Raw genomic sequence first — 27,001 nt, 5'->3', positions numbered from 1 at the left:
CATAAAGACAAGAAAAGAGAAAGACAGGCTACATCGAACTACAACATTTTCAGGTGAAGACAGCTAAGACATAATGCCACTTGCCTATTTGATCTTTGTATTAGATGCTGTATTAAGAGAAAGTAAGAAAAACAGGGGACGGGTGGGACAGGTAAGGGTGTCAATGAAGGCAGGGCAAGTTTTGAAGCATTAGCCATTAATACATATTGTAAAAGTAGAGCTTTGTATTTGGCAGATTCCAGAAATGGAACCCAATAAGGCTGGTTCCCGAAGATAGATGCTGTAAGGTCTTCCATCCACATCACCTGCACTTTCTAAGGCCAGAGTTTTAGTGAGGGTTAATTCTCGTATTTCCACAAAACTGGAATGCAGGTTCTAGCAGCATTAAGTGATGTTTTACTGACTTGTGGTAAGAGAGTAAAGGAATGTAGCTGAGACAGGAGTAATCCTAATGGATTAATTTACTGACCTTGATCTTGTTATCTCTGGCCTCGTGTGTGGGCATAAAGCTCGTCTGATCCCTGAGAGGTGGTAGCTAAAATTTTCTAGAATAATTTTAGGTTCACATTGAGGAGGAAAATCAGTCTGTAATTATGACAGAAATATATCTTCAACTTATTTAGGGAATCTCTAACGTGGGCTTGGATAATGTCATCAGGCATCTTAGTGCCTTTGGAAATCGAGTTAAAGGCTGACAAGCAATGTTGAACTGTTTCTAGTAGTCACCGTTTATAGGGAGAGAGGTCATCTGACCATAGTCTTTGGGAGTTTCAGTGCCTTTTAAAGCTATATTCCATCTCTTAGACTGCTCTGAGATTTATCATGCCTCTCAGGAGAATGTACTCAGACCTGATCATCGGAGATATAATCGTATTGACTCTGATTTACGTGAGTTATCTTGATGGGAGCTTTTGAATTTTCGATTATATAGAGAAGAACAGAGGCGGACATACCACCGGTGCAGCTGCACAGGGGCCCCGAAGAAGAGGGGGCCCGATCAGCTGCTGAAATGACCTGTTCTCACATAGAGCCCTCTGCAGCATCTACACTAATAGGAGAGGAAGTAGGCCCATACCTGAGTCATTCGCCGTGACACAGGGGTGTGCACTCTGCAAAATATGTAAGACGGGGCCCCCTTTCTCTCCTCTTAGTTTATGCTGCCGCTGGCTCTTAATGCAGAGCACAGGATTCCTGGACATGCCCTGGCTTCTCAGCGTCGTTCAGGCACAGGGCAGGATGACAACAGGCCCGGTAAGTATGGCTGAAGCTCTCAGCCAATCCTGTCTCCTGCCTCTTCACTGCCTCTGACTGCTGCTCTGAACAGCCTCAGAACAGTCAGTAGATCTGACGAACTCTCCTTCCTCCTGAGAAATGAACTGCCTGATCAATATTCGCATGAGCGATCATATAATTTCCCTCTACCCCCTCTGTAGCTACCTGCACCTCCTGTACTGAGGGGGCTTGATTGGAAAACCACTGCACTGGCCCTTTCAGAAGCAGTGGCTGCAGTGTGAATGCTGTCTGAATGGCCATTGCAGCCGCTCCCCAATAAAACCCCCTCAGTGCAGGGGTGGTAAGTGGCTACAGGGCGGGAAGGGAGGTTGATGTGATGGCCGATGTTCACGTGGATCAGGCTGCTGTCAGAACTTCTCAGGAGGCAGGAGGAGAAGTGTCAGACTCACTGACTGCTCGGAGGCTGTTCCCTGCAGCTATCAGAGGTAGGAGACAGGACTGGCTGACAGCTGGAGATCTGGCCAGTAGTGCTGCTAATGGATGGACACAAGACCACTGGGTGTCACAGGTGTGTTAGGTGTAATTGAGAGTTGCTCTGGATCTGGCTGTAGAAGGACACTGCGCTTGGCATTACCTTCTTAATCCTTCTGCCTTTAGGACCTAGCAGCGACCTACCTCCTGCTGCTGATTGACACACCCTTGCCTGGGAGTTAAAAACACTCTGTTTGCTCCAGGTAATTGCCAGTGATACTTCTACGTACAGGTTTGGAGCACTGGCAGTCAGCTAGCTTCTTCTCTGGTGCCCTTGGAGGACAGTTGGCATTACTCCTCTGGTGTCTGCTCAAGCTAAGTTTATCCTTTTTGTTTGTCTACCTTGTTGTCTTTAGATTGTAGTGGGGCCTGACTAGTGCTCACCCCTCCCCCTCCCTATCTAGGACCTAGCTCTAGGGTCATCCAAGGTTTAGGGTTCTGCTCGGCGATGGGTGTGGAACCTATATGGGGACAGTGGGTAGGCAGGGTGATATTAGATCTGCCTAGGGGTCTCCACTCCCCCTTTCCCTAGTGTTTGGGCTTCCTCCCCCTTTTCCCTTCGTGCTGCACTTAGTCTTTCCAACACCTTGCGTGACACCGGGATGGAGCTGCTGAAGATGGAAGAAGGCACCTGCCAGAGGGACATCATATCTTAAGTGATAAAATGTGTAGATTTACTATTATCTATGTGTAATTAGTATACTTGTGTGCACCTGTTTGTAAAAGTGTAGTAGATCGACTCATTTGGCTTCTTAAAGAGGCAGTCACAGGAACTATTTCTGTTTAAAGTACGGCTCATTTATTGCAGTCCTCATAAATCACATCACAAGAGAAGGTAAATACAGCCTTTGTCCGGCAGAAGGTAAAACATAAAATAACAAGTCCATACAATAGTGCTGTTTAGCCCACCTGGCTTAGAGTTCAGCATCCATGTCCTTTAGCAAAGGAATTCACACCAGAAAATCTGAAATCTCCATATTTCTATCATGTGTGTCACAAACAGCTCAGAGATCTCACCTCCAGCCCACCACACACTGCTGCTGCTGCCTCCTGTGCCCCGCTACTCCACCGCTGTCTCTTCCCCCACATCCCCCACCACCTACAGCCACAGTATTTATGTATATCGGACTATAAGACGCACCCCCCACTTTCCTCAAAATTTTGGAGAAAAAAGTGCGCCTTATAGTCTGAAAAATGCGGTATATATATTATATTATATATATACATATACAGCGGGGGGAATAAGTATTTGATCCCTTGCTGTTTTTGCAAGTTTGCCCACTGACAAAGACATGAACAGTCTATAATTTTAAGGGTAGGTTAATTTTAACATTGAGAGATGGAACATCCCACCCTAAAAAATCAAGAAAATCACATTGTATAAATTAATTGATCCCCTATAAACCATTATGAGTTCTGGCTCCTACAGACCAATTAGATGCTCCTAATTTACTCGTTACCTGCATTAAAGACAGCTGTCTTACATAGTCACCTGTATAAAAGACTCCTGTCCACAGACTCAATTAATCAGTCAGACTCTAACCTCTACAACATGGGCAAGACCAAAGAGCTTTCTAAGGATGTCAGGGACAAGATCATAGACCTGCACAAAGCTGGAATGGGCTACAAAACCATAAGTAAGACGCTGGGTGAAAAGGAGACAACTGTTGATGCAATAGTAAGAAAATACAAAATGACTGTCAATCGACATCGATTTGGGGCACCATGCAAAATCTCACCTCGTGGGGTATCCTTGATCATGAGGAAGGTGAGAGATCAGCCTAAAACTACACGGGGGGAACTTGTTAATGATCTCAAGGCAGCTGGGACCACAGTCACCAAGAAAACCATTGGTAACACATTACGCCTTAAAGGTTTAAAATCCTGCAATCCCCGCAAGGTCCCCCTGCTCAAGAAGGCACATGTGCAGGCCTGTCTGAAGTTTGCCAATGAACACTTGGATGATTCTGTGAGTTATTGGGAGAAGGTGCTGTGGTCAGATGAGACAAAAATTGTGCTCTTTGGCATTAACTCAACTCGCCGTGTTTGGAGGAAGAAGAAAGATGAGTACAACCCTAAGAACATCATCCCAACTGTGAAGCATAGTGAGGGAAACATTATACTTTGGGGGTGCTTTTCTGCAAAGGGGACATGACGACTGCACCGTACTGAAGGGAAGATGGATGGGGTCATGTAACGCAAGATTTTGGCCAGCAACCTCCTTCCCTCAATAAGAGCATTGAAGATGGGTCGTGGCTGGGTCTTCCAGCATGACAATGACCCAAAACATACAGCAAAGGCAACAAAGGAGTGGCTCAAAAAGAATCACAGTAAGGTTATGGAGTGGCCTAGCCAGTCTCCAGACCTTAATCCCATAGAAAACTTATGGAGGGAGTTGAAGCTCCGAGTTGCCAAGCGACAGCCTCAAAATCTTGATTTAGAGATGATCTGCCAAGGAGTGGACCAAAATTTCTCCTGACATGTGCACAACTCTCATCATCAACTACAAAAAACGTCTGACTGCTGTGCTTGCCAACAAGGGTTTTGCCACCAATTATTAAGTGTTGCTTGCCAGAGGGACCAAATACTTATTTCTCACTGCAAAATGCAAAAAAAATTATCTAATTTATACAATGTGATTTTCTTAATTTTTGGATATTCTATCTCTCAATGTTAAAATGAACCTACCCTTAAAATTATGGACTGTTCACGTCCTTGTTAGTCGTCAAACTTACTAAAACAGCAAGGGATGAAATACTTACACAGTAAGTATATACACACACACATATTTATATATATATACAGTGCCGGCAAAAAAAATCTTTACATTTGTGCAGTAAAAAAAAAACTTTACGTGTAAAATCTGCATCATGATTTCACTTCTTAAAAGTGCACACAATGAAGGAGATAATCAAAAACTATATAATAGCAAAACTGGCTTAGTAAAATGTAAATATCAATACTAATTAATTAAAATACTAATTGTAACGAAATATCCACAATAAAACACTTGAACGTTATGATTTTGTGGTTTCGTTGAATTTGTAAAAAAATTTTTTGCCGGCACCGAATAAATATAATATAAATATATTTTTATATATATATATATATATATATATATATATATATATATATATATATATATATTATATATATACAGTTATATGAAAAAGTTTGGGCACCCCTATTAATCTTAAGCTTAATGTTTTATAAAAATTGTTGTTTTTCCAACAGCTATTTCAGTTTGATATATGTTATAACTGTTGGACACAGTAATGTTTCTGCCTTGAAATGAGGTTTATTGTACTAACAGAAAATGTCCAATCTGCATTCAAACAAAATTTGTCAGGTGCATAAGTATGGGCACCCTTATCATTTTCTTGTTTTAAATACTCCTACCTACTTTTTACTGACTTACTAAAGCACTTTTTTTGGTTTTGTAACCTCATTGAGCTTTGAACTTCATAGCCAGGTGTATGCAATCATGAGAAAAGCTGCTTAAAGTGGCCACTTGCAAGTTGTTCTACTGTTTGAATCTCCTCTGAAGAGTGGCATCATGGGCTCCTCAAAACAACTGTCAAATGATCTGAAAACAAAGATTATTCAACATAGTTTTTCAGGGGAAGGATACAAAAAGCTGTCTCAGCGATTTAACCTGTCAGTTTCCACTGTGAGGAACATAGTAAGGAAATGGAAGAACACAGGGACAGTTCTTGTTAAGGCCCGAAGTGGCAGGCCAAGAAAAACATCAGAAAGGCAGAGAAGAAGAATGGTGAGATCAGTCAAGGACAATCCTCAGAGCACCTCCAGAGAGCTGCAGCATCAACTTGCTGCAGATGGTGTCACTGTGCATCGGTCAACTATACAACGCACTTTGCACAAGGAGAAGCTGTATGGGAGAGTGATGCGAAAGAAGCCGTTTCTGCAAGCACGCCACAAACAGAGTCGGCTGAGGTATGCAAAAGCACATTTGGAGAAGCCAATTTCTTTTTGGAAGAAGGTCCTGTGGACTGATGAAACCAAGATTGAGTTGTTTGGTCATACAAAAAGGCGTTATGCATGGCGGCAAAAAAACACAGCATTCCAAGAAAAACACTTGCTACCCACAGTAAAATTTGGTGGAGGTTCCATCATGCTTTGGGGCTGTGTGGCCAATGCCGGCACCGGGAATCTTGTTAAAGTTGAGGGACGCATGGATTCCACTCAGTATCAGCAGATTCTTGACAATAATGTTCAAGAATCAGTGACAAAGTTGAAGTTACGCAGGGGATGCATCTTTCAGCAAGACAATGATCCAAAACACCGCTCCAAATCTACTCAGGCATTCATGCAGAGGAACAATTACAATGTTCTGGAATGGCCATCCCAGTCCCCAGACCTGAATATCATTGAACATCTGTGGGATCATTTGAAGAGGGCTGTCCATGCTCGGCGACCATCAAACTTAACTGAACTGGAATTGTTTTGTAAAGAGGAATGGTCAAAAGTAACTTCATCCAGGATCCAGGAAATCATTAAAAGCTACAGGAAGCGACTAGACGCTGTTATTTTTGCAAAGGGAGGATCTACTAAATATTAAAGTCACTTTTCTGGTGAGGTGCCCATACTTATGCACCTGTCAAATTTTGTTTGAATGCAGATTGCACATTTTCTGTTAGTACAATAAACCTCATTTCAAGGCAGAAACATTACTGTGTCCAACAGTTATTCCATATATCAAACTGAAATAGCTGTTGCGAAAACACCAATTTTTATAAAACATTAAGCTTAAGATTAATAGGGGTGCCCAAACTTTTTCATATAACTGTATATATATATATATATATATATATATATATATATATAATATATATATATGTGTGTGTGCTGAAAACAAAATCATACAAAAATCATCAATGGAAATCAAATTTATTAACCAATGGAGGCCCGGATGTGGAGTCACCCCCAAAATTAAAGTGGAAAGACACACTACAGCTGATCCAACTTTGATGTAATGTCCTTAAAACAAGTCAAAATGAGGCTCAGTATTGTGTGTGGCCTCCAGGTGCCTGTATGACCTCCCTACAATGCCTGGGAATGCTTCTGATGAGGTTGCGGATGGTCTCCTTTGGGATCTCCTCCCAGACCTGGACTAAAGCATCCGCCAACTCCTGGACAGTCTGTGGTGCAACGTGACGTTGGTGGATGGAGCGAGACATGATGTCCCAGATGTGCTCAGTCGGATTCAGGTCTGGGGAATGGGCGGGCCAGTCCATAGCTTCAATACCTTCATCTTGCAGGAACTGCTGACACACTCCAGCCACATGAGGTCTGACATTGTCCTGCATTAGGAGGAACCCAAGGCCAACCGCACCAGCATATGGTCTCACAAGGGGTCTGAGGATCTCATCTCGGTACCTAATGGCAGTCAGGCTACCCTTGGCGAGCACATGGAGGGCTGTGCGGCCCTCCAAAGAAATGCCACCCTACACCATTACTGACACACTGCCAAACCGGTCATGCTGAAGGATGTTGCAGGCTGCAGATCGCTCTCCACGGCGTCTCCAGACTCTGTCACATGTGTTCAGTGTGAACCTGCTTCATCTGTGAAGAGCTCAGGGCGCCAGTGGTGGCTTTGCCAATCCTGGTGTTCTGTGACAAATGCCAAGCTTCCTGCACGATGTTGGGCTGTGAGCACAACCCCCATCTGTGGACATCTGGCCCTCATACCTCCCTCATGGAGTCGGTTTCTAACCGTTTGTGCAGACACATGCACATTTGTGGCCTGCTGGAGGTCATTTTGCAGGGCTCTGGCAGTGCTCCTCCTGTTCCTGCTTGCACAAAGGCGGAGGTATCTGTCCTGCTGCTGGGTTGTTGCCCTCCTACGGCCCCCTCCACATCTCCTGGTGTACTGGCCTGTCTCCTGGTAGAGCCTCCAGCCTTTGGACACTACGCTGACAGACACAGCAAACCTTCTTGAAACAGCTCGAATTGATGTGCCATCCTGGATGAGCTGCACTACCTGAGCAACTTCTGTGGGCTGTAGAGTCCGTCTCATGCTATCACGAGTGTGAAAGCACAACCAACATTCAAAAGTGACCTAAACATCAGCCAGAAAGCATTGGTACTGAGATGTGGTCTGTGGTCCCCACCTGCAGAACCACTCCTTTATTGAGTGTGTCTTGATAATTGCCAATAATTTCCATCTATTGTCTATTCCATTTGCAGAACAGCATGTGAAAGTGATTGTCAATCAGTGTTGCTTCATAAGTGGACAGTTTGATTTCACAGAAGTTTGATTTACTCGGAGTTATATTCTGTTGTTTAAGTGTTCCAGTGTTCCCTTTATTTTTTTGAGCAGTGTGTGTATAATATATATATATATATATATATATATATATATATATATATATATATATACACAGTACAGACCAAAAGTTTGGACACACCTTCTCATTTAAATATATTTCTGTATGTTCATGACTATGAAAATTGTACGTTCACACTGAAGGCATCAAAACTATGAATTAACACATGTAGAATTATATACTTAACAAAAAAGTGTGAAACAACTGAAAATATGTCTTATATTCTAGGTTCTTCAAAGTAGCCACCTTTTGCTTTCATGACTGCTTTCCACACTCTTGGCATTCTCTTGATGAGCTTCAAGAGGTAGTCATCGGAAATGGTCTTCCAACAATCTTGAAGGAGTTCCCAGAGATGCTTAGCACTTGCTGGCCCTTTTGCCTTCACTCTGCGGTCCAGCTCACCCCAAACCATCTCTATTGGGTTCAGGTCTGGTGACTGTGGAGGCCAGGTCATCTGGCATAGCACCCCATCACTCTCCTTCTTGGTCAAATAGCCCTTACACAGCCTGGAGGTGTGTTTGGGGTCATTGTCCTGTTGAAAAATAAATGATGGTTCAACTAAACGCAAACCGGATGGAATAGCATGCCGCTGCAAGATGCTGTGGTAGCCATGCTGGTTCAGTATGCCTTCAATTTTGAGTAAATCCCCAACAGTGTCATCAGCAAAGCACCCCCACACCATCACACCTCCTCCTCCATGCTTCACGGTGGGAACCAGGCATGTAGAGTCCATCCGTTCACCTTTTCTGCGTCGCACAAAGACACGGTGGTTGGAATCAAAGATCTCAAATTTGGACTCATCAGACCAAAGCACAGATTTCCACTGGTCTAATGTCCATTCCTTGTGTTCTTTAGCCCAAACAAGTCTCTTCTGCTTGTTGCCTGTTCTTAGCAGTGATTTCATAGCAGCTATTTCACCATGAAGGCCTGCTGCACAAAGTCTCCTCTTAACAGTTGTTGTAGAGATGTGTCTGCTGGTAGAACTCTGTGTGGCATTGACCTGGTCTCTAATCTGAACTGCTGTTAACCTGTGATTTCTGAGGCTGGTGACTCGGATAAACTTATCCTCAGAAGCATAGGTGACTCTTGGTCTTCCTTTCCTGGGGCGGTCCTCATGTGAGCCAGTTTCTTAGTAGCGCTTGATGGTTTTTGCAACTGCACTTGGGGACACATTCAAAGTTTTACCAATTTTTCGGACTGACTGACCTTCATTTCTTAAAGTAATGGTGGCCACTCGTTTTTCTTTACTTAGCTGCTTTTTTCTTGCCATAATACAAATTCTAAGTAAAGAAAAACGAGTGGCCACCATTACTTTAAGAAATGAAGGTCAGTCAGTCCGAAAAATTGGTAAAACTTTGAATGTGTCCCCAAGTGCAGTTGCAAAAACCATCAAGCGGTACAAAGAAACTGGCTCACATGAGGACCGCCCCAGGAAAGGAAGACCAAGAGTCACCTATGCTTCTGAGGATAAGTTTATCCGAGTCACCAGCCTCAGAAATCGCAGTTTAATAGCAGCTCAGATTAGAGACCAGGTCAATGCCACACAGAGTTCTAGCAGCAGACACATCTCTTCAACAACTGTTAAGAGGAGACTTTGTGCAGCAGGCATTCATGGTAAAATAGCTGCTAGGAAACCACAGCTAAGGACAGGCAACAAGCAGAAGAGACTTGTTTTGGCTAAATAACACAAGGAATGGACATTAGACCAGTGGAAATCTGTGCTTTGGTCTGATGAGTCCAAATTTGAGATCTTTGGTTCCAACCACCGTGTCTTTGTGCGATGCAGAAAAGGTGAATGGATGGACTCTACATGCCTGGTTCCCACCGTGAAGCATGGAGGAGGAGGTGTGATGGTGTGGGGGTGGTGACACTGTTGGGGATTTATTCAAAACTGAAGGCATACTGAACCATGGCTACCACAGCATCTTGCAGCGGCATGCTATTCCATCCGGTTTGCTTTTAGTTGGACCATCATTTATTTTTCAACAGGACAATGACCCCAAACACACCTCCAGGCTGTGTAAGGGCTATTTGACCAAGGAGGAGAGTGATGGGGTGCTACGCCAGATGACCTGGCCTCCACAGTCACCAGACCGGAACCCAATCGAGATTGTTTGGGGTGAGCTGGACCGCAGAGTGAAGGCAAAAGGGCCAACAAGTGCTAAGCATTTATGGGAACTCCTTCAAGATGGCTGGAAGACCATTTCCGGTGACTACCCCTTGAAGCTCATCAGGAGAATGCCAAGAGTGTGCAAAGCCGTCATCAAAGCAAAAGGTGGCTACTTTGAAGAACCTAGAATATAAGACATATTTTCAGTTGTTTCACACTTTTTTGTTAAGTATATAATTCCACATGTGTTAATTCATAGTTTTGATGCCTTCAGTGTGAATGTACAATTTTCATAGTCATGAAAATACAGAAAAATCTTTAAATGAGAAGGTGTGTCCAAACTTTTGGTCTGTACTATATATATATATATATATATATATATATATATATATATATATATATATATATATATATATATGGACACACACACGGTCAAAATTGTTGGTACCCCTCGTCTAATGAAAGAAAAACCCACAATGGTCACAAAAATAACTTCTATCTGACAAAAGTAAGGCTGCGTGCCCACTATGCATTTTTTAAGCGTTTCCGCAGTGGCAATTCCGCCGTAGAAATGCTTAAAAAACGCTTGTTAGTAGGTCTGCTAAGGTCCCCAATGATAATCACCATGTGCTGTGCACATGCTGCGGAAATTTCCGCCACGGATTATCTTTGCGGAAAAATCTGCAGCACTACCAATTATTTTGCAGAATTGCGGCGATTTGGCCGCCATAGACTTTCATTGAATCGCTTAATATCAGCATGACTACATGTGCACATGCAGATATTAAGCGATTCAATGTGCGGATAGTACCCTGGTCTGGAGAAGAGGAGACTCTCCTCCAGACCCGAGTACCATAGTACCTGTAAAAAAAAAAAGAATTTAAAATAAAAAAAACACATTATACTTCCAATGGCCCGCGGTCTTCTATCCGGTACGTCTTGGCTCCTCGGTGGCTCACGATGGAGTAAAAAGACCTTCCATGACGTCATTCAGTCATGTCGGCGGTTGCGTGACCTGTCACATGACTAAATGACATCATGGAAGGTCCTTTTACACCACCGCGAGACACCGGGAAGACCGGAGAAGGAGACCGGGGGCCATCGGAAGGTGAGTATAATGTTTTTTTTTTTTTTTTTTTAACATTTTTAATCTTTTTTTTTTTAAGTAACTTGGTCACACTATATAAAATCCGTGCCGGTTGCATGGATTTATATAGTGTGACCAAGTTGTCAAGAACTTTTCCAAGTGATGCTAAAATTGCTTGGAAAGCGCTTGACAACCCGCATGCAAAATCGCATGTGCAAAATGTGTGACAAATGCTTGTCCCTGGCTGAAAAAACGCATGTAAAACCCACATGCGTTTTTTCTGCCAAGGAGATGCAGAAACGCTCAGGAAAAATCCGGAGCATTTCTGCATCGTGGGCACATAGCCTAATAATAAAATAAAAAATCTATGAAAATTAGCAAATAAAAGTCAGACATTGCTTTTCAACCCTGCTTCCACAGAATTTAAAAAAAAATTAAACTCATGAAATAGGCCTGGACAGAAATGATGGTACCCCTGAAAATAATGTGACAAAGGGGACATGTTTAATCAAGTTGTGTCCACTAATTAGTATCACAGGTGTCTAAAATCTTGTAATCAGTCAGTGGGCCTGTATTTAGGGCTACAGATACTCACTGTGCCGTTTGGTGACATGGTGTGTACTACACTCAACATGGACCAGAGGAAGCAAAGGAAAGAGTTGTCTCAGGAGATTAGAAAGAAAATTATAGACAAGCATATTAAATGTAAAAGTTAGAAGACCATCTCCAAGCAGCTTGATGTTCCTGTGACTACAGTTGCACATATTATTCAGAAATTTAAGATTCATGGGACTGTAGCCAACGTCCCTGGACGTGGCCGCAGAAGGAAAATTGATGACAAATCAAAGAGACGGATAATATGAATGGTAACAAAAGAGCCCAGGATGACTTCTAAAGAGATTAAAAGTGAACCTCAAGCTCAAGGAACATCAGTGTCAGATCGCACCATCCATCATTGTTTGATCCAAAGTGGACTTCATGGGAGATGACCAAGGAGAACACAATTGTTGAAAAAAAAAATCATAAAAAAGCCAGACTGGAATTTGCCTAACTACATGTTGACAGCCACAAAGCTTCTGGGAGAATGTCCTATGGACAGATGAGACAAAAGTGGAAGTTTTTGGCAGGGCACATCAGCTCTTTGTTCACAGATGGAAAAATGAAGCATATCAAGAAAAGAACACTGTCCCTACTGTGAAACATGGAGAAGGCTCTGTTATGTTCTGGGGCTGCTTTGCTGCATCTGGCACAGGGTGTCTTGAATTTGTGCAGGGTACAATGAAATCTCAAGACTATCAAGGGACTCTAGAGATAAATGTGCTGCCCAGTGTCAGAAAGCTTGGTCTCAGTCGCAGGTCATGGGTCTTGCAACAGGATAATGACCCAAAACACACAGCTAAAAACACCCAAGAATGGCTAAGAGGAAAACATTGGACTATTCTGAAGTGGCCTTCTATGAGCCCTGACCTAAATCCTATTGAGCATCTTTGGAAAGAGCTGAAACATGCCGTCTGGAAAAGGCAACCTTCAAACACAAGACAACTGGAGCAGTTTGCTCATGAGGAGTGGGCCAAAATACCTGTCGAGAGGTGCTGAAATCTCATTGACAGTTACAGGAATCGTTTGATTGCAGTTATTGCCTCAAAAGGTTGTTCAACAAAATGTTAAGTTAAGAAGAACCATCATTTCTGTCCAGGCCTATTTCATGAGTTTAATTGTTTTTTAAATTCTGTGGAAGCAGGGTTGAAAAGCAATGATTGACTTTCATTTGTTCATTTTCATAGATTTTTAATTTATTATTACTTTCGTCAGATTCAAGTTATTTCTGTGACCATCATGGTTTTTCTTTCATTAAGCGAGGGGTACCAACAATGTTGACCACGTGTGTCACATATATATATATATATATATATATATATATATATATATATATATATACACATATACAGTACAGACCAAACGTTTGGACACACCTTCTCATTTAAAGATTTTTCTGTATTTTCCTGGCTATGAAAATTGTACATTCACACTGAAGGCATCAAAACTATGAATTAACAGATGTGGAATTATATACTTAACAAAAAAGTGTGAAACAACTGAAAATATGTCTTATATTCTAGGTTCTTCAAAGTAGCCACCTTTTGCTTTGATGACTGCTTTGCACACTCTTTGCATTCTCTTAATGAGCTTCAAGAGGTAGTCACCGGAAATGGTTTTCACTTCACATGTGTGCCCTGTCAGGTTTAATAAGTGGGATTTCTTCCGTATAAATGGGGTTGGGACCATCAGTTGTGTTGTGCGGACGTCTGGTGGATACACAGCTGATAGTCCTGCTGAATAGACTGTTAGAATTTGTATTATGGCAAGAAAAAAGCAGCTAAGTAAAGAAAAACGAGTGGCCATCATTACTTTAAGAAATGAAGGTCAGTCAGTCCGAAAAATTGGGAAAACTTTTAAAGTGTCCCCAAGTGCAGTTGCAAAAACCATCAAGCGCTACTAAGAAACTGGCTCACATGAGAACCGCCCCAGGAAAGGAAGACCAAGAGTCACCTCTGCTTCTGAGGATAAGTTTATCCAAGTCACCAGCCTCAGAAATCGCAGGTTAACAGCAGCTCAGATTAGAGACCAGGTCAATGCCACACAGAGTTCTAGCAGCAGACACATCTCTTCAACAACTGTTAAGAGGAGACTTTGTGCAGCAGGCCTTCATGGTAAAATAGCTGCTAGGAAACCACTGCTAAGGACAGGCAACAAGCAGAAGAGACTTGTTTGGGCTAAAGAAGACAAGGAATGGACATTATACCAGTGGATATCTGTGCTTTGGTCTGATGAGTCCAAATTTGAGATCTTTGATTCCAACCACCGTGTCTTTGTGCGACGCAGAAAAGGTGAACGGATGGACTCTACATGCCTGGTTCCCACCGTGAAGCATGGAGGAGGAGGTGTGATGGTGCTTTGCTGATGACACTGTTGGGGATTTATTCAAAATTGAAGGCATACTGAACCAGCATAGCTACCACAGCATCTTGCAGCGGCATGCTATTTTATCCGATTTGCGTTTAGTTGGACCATCATTTATTTTTCAACAGGACAATGACCCCAAACACACCTCCAGGCTGTGTAAGGGTTATTTGACCAAGAAGGAGAGTGATGAGGTGCTACGCCAGATGACCTGGCCTCCACAGTCACCAGACCTGAACCCAATCGAGATGGTTTGGGGTGAGCTGGACCACAGAGTGAAGGCAAAACGGCCAACAAGTGCTAAGCATCTCTGGGAACTCCTTCAAGATTGTTGGAAGACCATTTCCGGTGACTACCTCTTGAAGCTCATCAAGAGAATGCCAAGAGTGTGCAAAGCAGTCATCAAAGCAAAAGGTGGCTACTTTGAAGAACCTAGAATATAAGACATATTTTCAGTTGTTTCACACTTTTTTGTTAAGTATATAATTCCACATGTCTTAATTCATAGTTTTGATGCCTTCAGTGTGAACGTACAATTTTCATAGTCATGAAAATACAGAAAAATCTTTAAATGAGAAGGTGTGTCCAAACTTTTGGTCTGTACTGTAATATATATATATATATATATATATATATATATATATATATATATATATATATATATATATATATATATATATATATATATATATATATATATATATATAGTAAGATGGCCGTCTGGCAAGTCCTTGAGGGGCGATATGTATCAACGAGGTTGGTAGCTTTGGTAATGTATATCCGGGAAAGCATGCGGGTTAATATGGCGCACGAGGGCCGGGTTTTACAAGCATTCACAAGAGATGGGAAGGAATGTCTGCTCACATATCCCCACCCCTGGGGTCTTGGTTTTTGTTAATAAAATGGAGACCAAGTGTCTCATTCAGTGTCTGTGGCTGGAGGTGTGGAGACCTCCAGCGTGTTTGTGCTAAAGGACACTGACTGTGAGCGGGCGAACCTGCACTACTGTATGGACTGTTTATTTTCTGTTTTGTTTCTCTGTGCCGGACAAGGCTGTGTTTTGCTTTGCTTATGTGGAGCGGTTTATTGAGCTACAATAAACCTGCCTTGGACAATTTAAAGAAATCGCTTCCTGTGCCTACCTCAAAAGCAGTGGAGTGAGTAAAACTCTACAATTGGTGCTAGAAGCACATGCATGAATCCCAAGGGGCAGTGTGACTGCTACAGGAAACCGTTTATGTCCTGGGTGAAGGCTGCCAGCCAGCAAGGGACGTCCAGCAGCATGGAGGATCTGATAAAGCAACTGGTACAGGCTAATCTTTAGCAGCATCAATAGCAGCAGTGGCAACAGCAACAGGCGCAGCCGCATCAACAGATGCAGCAGCAGCACAAGCACCAGATGGAGCTCCTAGCCGAGGTGATCCATGGCAGGGCAACCGCCCCACCCCCAAGTCCAGGTGATGACTCACACGTCAGGAAGACAGTAAGAAGAGCATTACAAAAGATGACCCCGGGTGATGACGTCGAGGCTTTCTTGACTGTTTAAAAGAGTGACAGGATGGGAGAAATTGCCTGCATTGCAATGGGTGAAGGTTCTGGCGCCATATTTAACAGGGGAGCCGCAGAAGGCCTATTATGACCTGGCCTTTCAGGATGTAAAGGAGTACGCTAAATTAAAAACCGAGATCTTGGCGAGCTTGGGAGTGACCCTGACTGTCAGGGCGCAACAGGTGCACCACTGAGCCTATTGCAATGACAAACCTCCCCAGTCCCAAATGTTCGACTTCCTACACCCGGTCCAAAAACAGGTTGCAATCTGAATCTTCCTCCCCAACACAGATGGTGGACAAAGTTGTCATGGACAGGTTCATACACTCCCTTCCGAGGTTGGTGCAATCCTGGGTTGCCCAGTGAGATCCCCGTAATGCAGATGACTTGGTGGGGTTGGTGGAAAGGTAACAGATGGTTGAGAGCTCCTTGAGGAAGCAAGGGGACGTAGCATCCCCCTACTGGTGTTCCCAAAGGGGGGTGGACACCCAAAAGAGGGGCACTAAAGCCACATCTGGAGGGCGCCCTAGAGCCCAGGAGGGGTCCGAGTTGCTGCCAAAGGCCCCGTCCAATAATGTAATTTGTTGGAGGTGTCACACCCCGGGTCACATAGCCGCCCGTTGCCCCATGACCAATGAGCCAGTGGACTGCAGAGTAGGACGGCGCTGCTCTTATTTTGATATCCTGCCTGCAGTGCTGTTGTTCAACCAGGCGAGGGATCACAAACATGCCCCATGTCAGTGAATGGAGTGCCAGTGACTAGTCTGTTGGACTCGGAGACTTTGGTGACCCTAGTGAGGACCACAATTCCTCATCGACTAATTCCGGGGAAAAAGATTGGCGTCCGTTGTATCCATGGAGACACTAAGGACTACCCTGTGGCCTGAGTGGTTATAGACACAAACTGTCTGCCAAGTCCTATGAGGTGGGTGTAGTCAAGGACTTATTGCACCCTGTTATAATAGGGCGAGACTTTGCCTTGTTTTGGGACTTGTGGGAGAAAAGGAGAAAGCCGGGTTGTCCGGACAACAAGCAGGTCACTCATAAAGCAACCTCATCGCAGGCCGCAGCCAACGGGTTTCCTTTTTGTGTGCTTGTTGGCGATCAGGATGAGGCAGCATCCCCGGAGGCCAACATCCCTGAGCTGGAGGTTTCCGAAACTTTGGAACTGCCTAGCTCAGGGACTTAACTCTAAAAGGGACATTTGATAATGTCACTGTTCTGAATGGTGTTGCTCAAGAGGCGGGGGCTGACACCTCATATTCACACTTTGCCGTAAATGGGGAGTTACTATCCAGGCTGTAGACTAGGAGTCGTGGAGTCGGTTTAAAACGGACCGACTCCAACTCCTAAAATGTATAATAAATTGGGTACAGTAGTTCAATGCAGTTTGTGGGGAATATTTTTTTCATAAGAATTTTGGAAAGTTATGAAATGTCCTATAAATATCTGTCCTATTCCTGATCTAAGGGTCTAGACTTTTAGCTGAGATGAATCTGTGCTACAGTAAATTTATCACTTAAACATGAGCCATGTATGAGGGAGTCTGAGTCATGGAGTGGGAGTCGGTGTCATGGAAATTGAGGAGTCGGAGGTTTGTCTTACCGACTCCACAGCCCTGGTTACTATACCGGGTCAACAAGCTCAGAGGCGAGGTAATAGAGCAGTTACTAGTGCCAGGGCCGTACAGATGCAGGGTGTTGGCCCAAGCACATGTTTTAGTTGGTCATCTGGGGGTAGAAAAAACCCAGGAAAGGATCCTCCAGAGGTTCTACTGGCCCAGGTGTCACCGAGTGATCGTGAATTATTGTAGGTCCTGTCCAACCTGTCAGCCGACCTCCCCTGTGGCTCACTTCCTTAGCCTTTTAGCCCTGTTCGACCGCATCGCCATGGATCTAGTGGGACCCCTGGTCAAGTCTGCCAGAGAACATCAATATATTCTGGTGGTACTGGACTATGCTACACGGTATCCGAAGGCCGTACCACTATGAAACTCCTCCATGTGTATAGCCCGGGAGTTGGCCTATATCTTTTCCAGGACGGGGTTGCCTAAAGAGATCCTAACGAACCAAGGGACTCCATTTATGTCAAAGGTGATGAGGGAGTTGTGCAAGTTCCTGCACATCACACAACTAAGGACCTAAGTCTACCACCCACAGACAGGTGGTTTAGTAGAGAGGTTTAATAAAACCTTGAAGGCCATGTTGAAGAAGGTCGTAGAGAAAGACGGCCGGGACTGGGATTGTCTACTGCCATACCTTCTATTCTCCATTAGAGAAGTCCTACAGTCTTCTACTGGATTCTCCCCTTTTGAATTGTATGGCCGACACCCCCGCTGACTCCTGGACGTATCAAAGGAGATCTGGGAGGCGGAGTCTACACCCTACAGGAGTGTAATCGAACATGAGGCCCAGATGCAAGAGAGGATTGCTGAGGTGATGCCCATTGTGAAAGAACACCTCCTCAAAGCACAAGAGGCACAGTTGAGGGTGTACAATAGGTCAGCGAGGGTGAAACGCTTCAACCTTGGGGATCGGGTACTGGTGCTGGTACCTACGATGGAGAGCAAATTCCTGGCTAAGTGGCAGGGCCCCTATAAAGTAGTGGAAAAGGTTGGCGATGTGAACTATAAAGTCCACCAACCAGGGAGAAGGAAGCCCTACCAGGTGTACCACAACAACCTGATTAAGCCATGGCAAGATAGGGAACCCGTGGAAGCCCGTGTTTGTCAAGGTGGCTGAGTTGCTGTCACGTGTCCAAAAGCAACAGTGCCGAGAGTTGCTACAACGGAACATGGACCTGTTCTCCGAACTACCAGGTTGTACCCAGATCATAGAGCATGAGGTTCTTACTTAGCCTCATGTCCAGGTAAACCTGAAGCTGCATCGGATTCCCGAAGCCCGCCAAGAGGTGATCTCAAAAGAAGTGAAGCGGATGCTAAGTCTGGGCGGTTTTGCAACGACTATAGGAAACTGAATGAGGTCTCTAAGTTCGATTCGTACCCAATGTCAAGGGTAGATGAACTAATTGAAAGGCTAGGGCCAGCCTGGTATATTACCACCCTTGACCTCACAAAAGGGTATTGGCAAGTTCCTATGTCCCAAGATGCCAAGGAGAAGACGGGCTTTTCAACGCCAGATGGGTGTTTCCAGTACACCAAGATGCCTTTTGGGTTGCAGGGAGCTCCAGCTACCTTCCAGAGAGCCATGGACCAGATCCTAGCCCCACTTAAAAGGATGAGAGAGAAGAAAGGGAACAATGCCCGAGTGACCAGGTGGTTTCTAGCCCTTCAGGATTTTAGCTTCCATGTGAAGCATAGGCCTGGGAAACCGTATGGAGGGGGAGAGAGAGAGAGAATGAAAATGAATTCTGGACTGCTCATATGATGATGTCATGTGTTTGGAAGCTTATGATAGGTTTGTGGCAACATCTGAGTTAATTAGAGACACACCTGTGGATGTATTTGAATGGTCTGGTTTCAACTGTATGTAACATGCATAGTTTTTAAGGAAGACTAAGTCCATCTAGTTCAACCCATAGCCTAACATGTTGATCCAGAGGAAGGCAAAAAAAAACATGTGGCAAACACTAAGCTCCACATTGGGGAAAAAAATTCCTTCCTGACCCCATACGGCAATCAGACTAGTTCCCTGGATCAATGCCCTATCAAGGAATCTAGTATATATAACCTGTAATATTATACTTTTCAAGAAAGGCATCCATGCCCTTCTTACATATTAGTAGTGAATCACTCAATAATATATATATATATATATATATATATATATATATATATATATATATATATATATATATATATCTTGGTCGCCATAAAAGGAGGGGGGCCCCAAACACATTTCACATTTCTTGCACAGGAGCCCCAAGCTGTCTGTGTCCACCCCTGGAGAGGAATATTATGCAAGAAAGACCTCAGAAATTTGTTTGGGTCCCTGGGGAGTCCGATGTGTGACACATTCGTACGATTATAGAACTTCCTGGTAGTGTCCTTCTAGGCTTGTTTTACTAAGGCATCTTTCATATTCAAATGTAGAGCAGAATGTAAGGAGTCAAATAATTGGGTAAGTTAGGGTCCTTGTGTAAGATATGGAGAATTTTTCTGGGCCTACTCCAGGGAATGGATACGAGATTGTAGATTAGGAAGAAAGGTACACTCTGTCCTTTCGGTGCCTAGCTTGGTCAGTAGGTTTCTAATACAACATTTGAGAGGTCATTGTCCTTCTTCACTTCTCTGACTATAATTGGCTAGTAATATCATTCTGTATGATCACTGCCATCTTTTGGAGTGTAGCAAGGAATAGCAAGTTGCTTGGAGATCAATGCATGATCTGAGTCTTTTTTTTTTTAAATCCTTGCCCTCGTAGATAACCATGTGAGTTGTGATCAATCAGTAGATGGTCTGTGCTCGAATAAAGGTTGTGGGGTGGTGGGGAAGAAGGTGAGGTCTTGTCCAAATGGGACCAAAACTCAACATGAGTTCACTTATTGGTAGGCATGTAATAGTTTATCGAAAAGCCAGACTGTTGAAGTTGGGATGTGATAGGAGCTGTGAGAGATATTTATGGAGGTTTAATAGAAAATTAAGATACACCCAGATAATCACAAAGTCTTCGCAAAGTAAGAGAGAGTTCTCTTGAGGATGGTAAATTGACTTGTGTTGGGAAGTAAGAGGCCGGCTAGTGTCACTAGTACCATATGCGTGATTTACAGTAACCTTTTACAAAGAGGTAAATAACCACTCCATTTGTGCTAGTCTCCAAATGTTCCTAAGGGGTGGAATGCAAAATTAGGATAGCGATGTCCTTCATCTTGGTGTCCATAGAGGTACCGTGGTAGTACTCCAGAAAACTGAAGTTCTAAAGATTAGGGATTTCCATCAGAACAGAAGTGTATCTTTAAACAAAAGAGATTTGAGCCCTCTTCCTGCAGAGGAGATGCAGGAGGGAGGATGTTTTTTTCTGGGATGTTAATACCTTGTATATTTCCAAAGATAGTTGATATATTAAACACCTTGGCAATCATAAGATTCACTTTGGATGAGGAAGAAAAAAAAAAAAAAAAAAAGGAATATAGAGGGAAGAGGTGTAAGTTCAGTCTGGTCATTCTTATCCAGATTTTCACAGTGGATTTTACCTTGTGCAATGTTTTGTCATGGACCTATGTGAAATGTACCGCCAAATCCATCATGAAGTCCTGAAGTAAAACTTGCAGATTTATGACCAAATCTGCTGCGGCCATTTTCTGCAATATGTTAATATGGTCTTAGGCCTCCAATTGCTATAATAAACCATTGGCCCCAAGGGTCCATTTCAGGTTACACAGTTTGGATTGGAGGTCATGTTAAGGGGATAAAGGAACTCTAATTCTATGTTCACACGTTGCAGAGAAGGTCACAAATATGTGAAAAATGTGCAACAATGAAGCAGCTTATGTAAAGCACTGATGTTAATACACAGCCTGACTTTACTGCGTCAAAACTGATCCTGCTCAGGAGAAATCGCAGCCTGCTCATATGCTTAGCACCCCTTAGTTATTGGGTAAAGTACCTAAGGAGAACACTGCATGATCAAATAGACAACTTTGCGACTTTTTAATCATTGTTACACAGTCCGCTCTATCCTTTTTTGCAGTTAAGTAAACAATCTCTTTTATCTGGAAAAAACATGTGGCACATACTGGCCCATGCAATGATAGCCCTGCTCTATATAGATCATAAAGATTAGAAATACAAGTCCCTTAGGCATAATGAAATAGAAATAATTAGATCATCATAGATCATTCATGCATGTAAAGTGTGTATAAAATATAAACTTTTATTAAATACTGGTTGAAACATTCTTACTAGTGATGAGCGAGCATGCTTGCCACTGCTCGGTACTCGCCCGAGCATCTCAGTACTCGAGATGCTCGGAGCTCGCCGAGTACTTGCGCAATGCTCGGGCGGGAGCTCGGGTCCCCGTTCTGCATGTTTGGCGCTATTTAGAGCACCAATCATGCAGGGATTATCTGCCACTCACTGTAATGTCACAGCCATGGTGGTTGTGGCATTACAGTGATTGCCCAAATCGATGGGAACAGTGCTCACAGTGAAACATGAAAAGCCGGCAATTCATCAGCGGCATACACCGGTACACGACAATTTAGAACAGAAAGAATAGAGCATCACACATAGATTAGATAGATAGAAACATGTCAGTCACATATATAATAAGCACAGTGATAGTGTTGATTACTGTACTTGTCATTTAGTGTAAAGGATTTATTAAAAAAAAAAATTGGCGTGGGATCCCCCATAATTTTAGTCTCTAGCGGAGGTTAAGCAGACGGCTGGGGCAGATGTTTGAAGCCTGGGAAGGGGGTAATACCCACGGAGCTTCCCAGGCTACAAATATCAGCCCCCAGCTGAATACCTAGCCTTTACCAGCTATTAAAATGGGGGACCCCCCCAAAAAATGACGTGGGGTCCCCCCCTATTTTAATAGCTAGCAAAGGCTAGGCAGACAGCTGGGGGCTGATATTAATAGCCCAGGAAGGGTGCCATGAATATTGGCCCCCTCCCTGGCTAGAAACACCAGCCGTCAGCCGCCCCAGAAATGGCGCATCCATAGGATGCACCAATTCTGGCACTTAGCCTCGCTCTTCCCACTGCCCTGTAGCGGTGGCAGTGGGGTAATAGGGCTGGGGTTGATGTCAGCTTATAATGCCAGCTGACATCAAGCCCAGGTTAGTAATGGAGAGGCGTCTATAAAAGACACCCCCCTTTACTAACCCCATAGTCAAAGTTAAAAAAAAACACAAACACCCAGAATAAAGTCCTTTAATTGAAATAAACGCACAATTCTTTAATGTTCTAAATTAAACCATACTTACCATCACTCCCATTCCAGCTGAAGCCCATGTCTTCTGCAATAAAAGTAAAATAATAAAGCAACCTCATCCTTACCTTTCCATGGTTCCCAGGACAGCTCCAGCTCTGCTACATTCACATGACAGGCTGGATCACAGCCAAAAGCTGCCATCCAGCTTGCCATACTGCAGACGCTGAGAAGCATCCAGATAAGCGCAGGCATGCTTCCGCTCTGCAGTGTCTCTGAAGGATGACAAGCTGGATAGTAGCGCTCAGCTGCCATCCAGCCTGTCATCTCAATGCCATCCCAGCGTGGGAGAATTCTCCTGCGCTCGCTGCATGCGCAGGAGAATTCTCCCACGCTGTCAGTGACGTGCATGAGGTGAGCTGAGTTCATTGGACATGAACTCTGCTCATCTGGATGCCGTCACAGCCAGACACTGAGGAGCGCAAGCATGCCTGCGCTTCTCTGTGTCTGCGGCATGGCAAGCTGGATGGCAGCTTTCGGCTGCAATCCAGCCTGACGTGAATGTAGCAGAGCTGGAGCTGTCCTGGGAACCATGGAAAGGTAAGGATGAGGTTGCTTTATTATTTTACGTTTATTGCAGAAGACATTGGCTTCAGCTGGAATGGGCGTGATGGTAAGTATGGTTTAATTTAGATCATTAAAGAATTGTGTGTTTATTTCAATTAAAGGACTTTATTCTGGGTGTTTGTGTTTTTTTGTAACTTTGACTATGGGGTTAGTAATGGGGGTCTCTCCATTATAAGCTGACATCAACCCCAACCCTATTACCCCACTGCCACCACTACAGGGCAGTGGGAAGAGCGAGGCCAAGTGCCAAAATTGGCGCATCCTATGGATGCGCCATTTCTGGGGCGGCTGACGGCTGGTGTTTCTAGCCTGGGAGGTGGCCAATATTCATGGCACCCTTCCTGGGCTATTAATATCAGCCCCCAGCTGTCTGCCTAGCCTTTGCTAGCTATTAAAATAGGGGGGACCCCACATCATTTTTTGGGGGGGGTCCCCCATTTTAATAGCTGGTAAAGGCTAGGTATTCAGCTGGGGGCTGATATTAGTAGCCTGGGAAGCTCTGTGGGTATTACCCACCGCTAGAGAATAAAATTACGGGGAACCCTACGCCAATTTTTTTTTAATAAATCCTTTATTTTAACACTAAATGACAAGTACAGTAACCAACACTGTCACTGTACTTATTATATGTGACTGACATGTTTCTATCTATCTAATCTATGTGTGATGCTCTATTCTTTCTGTTCTAAATTGTTGGGTACCGGTGTCTGCTGCTGATGAATTGCCGGCCGGCTTTTTTAAAGAGATGGGTGCATGAAAATCGGAGGGCACTAGTGTGTTCCAAGTGTCCTGCTATGTTTTTCATGCACCCTCCTATATACCCTGCCTATATATTCTGCCTTCCTGATGTTTAATTGAGCACCGTTCCCATCGATTTGGGCAATTTTTGACCTTCTGCAGACCGCTGGGGGGGGGGACCACCAGAAAAATGCGAGTTTCCCATAGACTTACATTGGGCTCATTGCTCGGGTCGAGCACCCGAGTATTCCATTGTGCTCGACCCGAGCTTCGAGCACCCGAGCATTTTAGTGCTCGCTCATCACTAATTCTTACAAATAACCAGGACAGGCAAAATAGCAACAAGCAAAACCCTGGGGTAGGGAAAACACATGCAGCATGCAAGTATAGAAGGTATTATATTACGACTGATAGGTGGAATCTTGACATGTATACAATCTGTCCTATGTCACACATGTGTAAATGAAAGTATGTCAGAAAAACCGCCATCGAATAATTCAATGAAAAGAAACCTTACCCATGTGGCAGGTGAAGCCCCACCCAGGGAATGCACAAGCAGAAAGTGCAGAGCCCTACGTACGCATGTTTCGCGTGTTAACCACATGCTTTCTCAAGGGTAAGTAGAGGAATCCCATCTGTAGGACCTGTTAATACCATGTGATTTGGTCACATGGTCCTATCTCACCAACGAGAGCAGGTGGGCAGCGCATGCACAGATCACCGCACTCGCAGAACGCCCGCCCCCATCTTTCAAGCTGAATCCCAGCATACCAGGAGGCACAAAGACTCCCAGCATGCCCAGACCACCATAAAGACGCCGGGGCACGGTGCGCCCACGAGGCAGAGAAGAGGACACGCGCTCACGATCCAGTGGTGAGTATAGGTAGAGATTAAAAAAAAATAAGACTAATCTCCAAAGGGCCACCATCATAATAGGAATGCAGAAGAGTAGAAGGGAATAAAAAAAAAAAGAATAAAGAAGACAAAATGCATTGTGTGTTTACATTATATATGCAAAAATACAATAAATATGCCATAAATGCAGCAAACATACAAAAATCATCATCATTATATAATTAAGAAAATTACATTTTGACTAGACAAAAGTACAAGGAAATTGTTCTATGTCGATCCTTCACTCCAGCTGATCATTAGAGCTGTATGATGGTATGCAGAAAGCACGGAAAGCATCTGTAGATATTATCCGCTGCCTCAGATTGCCGGAGGAATGTGCATAGAATCAGTCTCAGGTAAAGGGAACCAGAAACTGCAGATGGATTCACAAAAGAAGATTAAATTAGCATAAAATTAAAAATAAAAGAAAAATTAAAAACAAGACACAAACTGCTTAGTGACAGTGGTGGCAAGTGTCAATAAAGTCCTAACTTATAAAAAGGACGAGAAGCTGAGTGCTTCATTAAGACCAAATGGAACTAGGGTCCCCAGGGTGACAATTCATTTGGTCTCGCCCTGCGCCAAACGTTTCCCTATATCGCCTCTCCGTATGCCCGCATGGATAAGGTCAATCCCTCTCACCTTGAAGGACTTGAGGCTACAGTCATGATGCATCTTAAAATGTTGGGGGATAGTTTTTAATTGGGTAATATCAGCCGCTGTCCTGGCCGCAGCAATGTCCCTCACATGTTCCCGTACGCGTACCCGCAATTCTAGGGTTGTGAGTCCGATGTATATCTTTGAACATTCGCAAGTAGCATAATAACACTACATTTGTACTAGTACAAGTGATATGATGTTTGATTGTAAATTGACGAGTCCATCAGCCGACGTGAAGAAAGAACTAAAAAGGACATTGCTGCAGGCGAGACAGCGGCCGTACGGAAAAAATCCCAACTTAGGACCCTTTTTCCAAACAAATTTGCCACAGGTGGTGTGTAGTGGCTTTTAACTAACAAATCTTTTACATTTCTACAACGTCTAGATGTCATTAGAGGAGCGATTGATAGACTCTAGTGTTGAGCGAACATGCTCGACACTGCTCGGTACTCGCCCGAGCATCACGCTACTCGGGATGTTCGGCAAGCACCAAGCATTTCCGGGTTACTCGGGCGGGAGCTCGGGTCTCCGCCCCGCATGTTTGGCGCTCTTTACAGAGCCAATGAACATGCAGGGATTGCCAGCCAGTCACTGTAATGCTGCTGCCATGTTGGTTGTGGGCATTACAGTGATTGGCTGGCTGCACAGCGTCACCTTGAGTATTTAAAACCGGGCGCCGCCATCTTGGACACAGTCGCTCCGGATTAGACAGTGTAGGGACAGCGCTGCTGATTTAGGGAGAGATATAAACTGCGAAATAGTTAGTGTAGGGTCTGTAAAGGCTGCCAGATCAAACAAACTGTCCTTTTCAGGACTAATATCCATCCCAGATACCAGGCAGGCAGGCTGTATAGGAGACACAGTGGTTATACCAGCAAACGCTGCATTACAGTCCTGTGTGCTCCTGTTGCTCAAATTGCTGGACTTAGCACAGGTGTCAGGGGCCAGGAAAAATCCTTTTTTTTTCATCTAAATCCTCCTTTTTTTTTTCCTCCTTCACACTGTACAAATACCCATCTTATTAACCTTTTGGTGTGTCCCCCCCCCCAAAAAAAAGCGTGTCTCTGATTTTTCAGACACAAATATAACTGTTGAAAATAGTCTGGTGTAGGCTAGAGAAACAGAAGTGTTGTTTTGCAGTTCCACGGTTCAAACCTCTGTATTATCCATTTTGGGCCATTTGTATCTAAAAAAAAAGCAGTTTGAGTGTGTCGCTCACTGTTCTGCCGCAAATATCTCTATTTAAAAAAGTGTGGTATACCCCAGTAAACAATAACTGTGGTTTTGCCATCCCACGGTAAAAAATCTCTATTATTCAGGTTTTGGTAGTTTTTTCCGTAAAGAAAAACAGTAGTGTCTCCTGACTGTTGTGACACAAAAATATATCTGTTGAAAATAGTCTTGTGTAGGCCCGACATCCCAGTGTGATTTC

At 43.9% G+C, this 27,001-nt stretch overlaps 1 protein-coding gene across 2 annotated transcripts in view; it reads left to right on the top strand.

The window, feature by feature from the left end:
- Window positions 1-27,001, top strand: part of LOC141273798 (zinc finger protein 692-like) — a 165,180-nt gene that overhangs the window by 67,290 nt on the left and 70,889 nt on the right. The window lies entirely within an intron of this gene.

This window comes from Phyllobates terribilis, unplaced genomic scaffold, assembly GCF_046119375.1.
Source record: "Phyllobates terribilis strain yellow unplaced genomic scaffold, ASM4611937v1 Scaffold_5__5_contigs__length_657084704, whole genome shotgun sequence".
NCBI classification, from domain to species: domain Eukaryota; kingdom Metazoa; phylum Chordata; class Amphibia; order Anura; family Dendrobatidae; genus Phyllobates; species Phyllobates terribilis.
This window is presented reverse-complemented; position numbering and strand designations above follow the sequence as displayed.